Source organism: Dipodomys ordii, unplaced genomic scaffold (genome assembly GCF_000151885.1).
Source record: "Dipodomys ordii isolate 6190 unplaced genomic scaffold, Dord_2.0 Scaffold1, whole genome shotgun sequence".
In the NCBI taxonomy this organism is placed as follows: Eukaryota; Metazoa; Chordata; class Mammalia; order Rodentia; family Heteromyidae; genus Dipodomys; species Dipodomys ordii.
In genome coordinates this window covers 57,435,266-57,437,034 of record NW_012267217.1, presented here as the reverse complement: position 1 = coordinate 57,437,034, position 1,769 = coordinate 57,435,266, and the positions used below count along the sequence as shown (strand labels likewise).

Sequence of the window (1,769 nt, the reverse complement as noted above, 5' to 3'; positions counted from 1 at the left end):
TATGAATGCTTCATAAGTTCACATGTCACCCTTGTGCAGGGGCCATGCCAATATTTATGCTGTTCTAATTTTAGTATATGTACTGCTGAATGGAGCACCATTACAATATATTTTCAATGGGCCATACCAACCACGCACAACACTCACAAATTTCGATATCAGGAATTAATCCAGGGGAAATCTAATCTTAGAGGGAAAAAAAAACGTATTTCAGTTTATTTGTTCAAGGTTTTGTTTTTGTTTTAGTGCCAGTCCTGAGGATTGAACTCAAGGCCTGGGCAATGTCCCCGAGCTTCTTTTGTTCAAAGCTAGTAGTGCTCTTCCACTTGAACCACGGCTCCATTTCCAGCTTAAAACATATTTTTGGGTAGTTGGAGACTTTCTTGCCTGGGCTGGCTTCTCAAGTTTGTATTTTGAAAAGTGTTAAAACCCTTACCTTCAAATGTGGACAGTCATCCCAACAGTAGCTATTCAAAATGGGAAGATCAACAACTTCAAGCAGGAACTCACACATTTCCACTTCAGGAGTTGGAAACGTTAAGTACAACACTAATTGAACAAGCAGGCAAACCAGGAAGTATGATTCATGATAAAGAAAAAGCAAAAACTAAGTCAAGCTATTTTTTTTTCCTCACAAAAACGTGACCAGCTTCCCCCACACAGCAACAAAATTCTTCCAAATATCTAACAACTCAATGTTGGCTTTAAAGATCTACAGTGTTCTTGATAATGGTAAAATAGGGGGAAAAAAAGCATGATTTGTTTGGCGGATGAAAAGCCAGGTTTGTGATTCCACTTGACATCATTCAGCAAATGCTGGGCTACACTAAAGAGTGGTCAAATGACAATGCTTCCATGAACACAAAACGCAGGTTTGTATCTCGTTGTAACTGGTGATCCCTGGGTCCTGAGTGGAGAAGTGGCGGAGCTCGCGCAGTTTCCGGCAGCTTTGCGGGTAAACCCGCCGCCCCGCAGTCCCGCGAGCAGAGGTGTGCAGTAATGAATACCTTGTCACTAATTTCCGGTGCTGCAGGTAACTCCCTCACACACACTCTCCCTTTAAGTGTCTGGCTTCTGCTCAAGTACCCATCCCTCGTCCGCATGCCCTAGAAAAACACAGCTACCCACCTAGCACCCCACGCTCGTTCCCAGACAATCCTCTCCGGGCACCAACCCGGTCCGGCCAGCAGCAGCCTATTACAACCTGGCTTTGGCTACCGGAACTTCCCCCGCCCACTGCCCACGTGACCAGGTTTCTTTGCCTCCGCCCCCTAGGGACTCCACCAATCAGCAGCCGCCTCTGCCCAGAACCGGGTCTCCGAAGCCCCTGTTTCCAAAAGGCCAGCTGGCTTCTCCCGCTGCTGCCGCTCTCAGCCCCGCCCTCTCCCCGCCTCCCCGTCCGCCTGGCTCCGCCCTCTTCTCGACTCGCCCGTCTTCTTCTTCTTCTTCTCTTCCTCCACTCGCGTTGAGCCCGCCCGCTCCCGGGCTTCGCCCCGCCCCGCCCGGAGCGGCGCGCTCGTCCTTTTCTCGCGAGATCTGCGCGCCCCCCCCCAGCGCCCCCCCCCGCTGGGGCCGCCCGCCTTCCCTCCCGTCCTCCCACCCCCTCCCCCATCTCCACTCCGGCTCTCCTCCCTCCCTCCTCCCCCCTCCACCCTCCGGGCCGGATCTCGTCTCGCTGAGGCGGAGGAGGAGAAGGAGGAGGAGGAGGACGTTCGGCCTGCGCAGTGAGATGTTTGTCCGTCGCCGCCGCCGCCGCCATCGCGGAGGAG

The 1,769-nt window shown here is 52.7% G+C and overlaps 1 long non-coding RNA gene across 1 annotated transcript; it reads right to left on the bottom strand.

The window, feature by feature from the left end:
* Positions 1 to 320: 320 nt before the first annotated feature.
* LOC105980176 lies at positions 321 to 1,209 on the bottom strand. The gene is made up of 3 exons (XR_001174723.1): positions 1,129 to 1,209; positions 437 to 549; positions 321 to 349 (listed from the first exon to the last, which is right to left on the bottom strand). It is a non-coding gene; the product is annotated as an uncharacterized LOC105980176 (long non-coding RNA).
* Between the last annotated feature and the right edge of the window lie 560 nt (positions 1,210 to 1,769).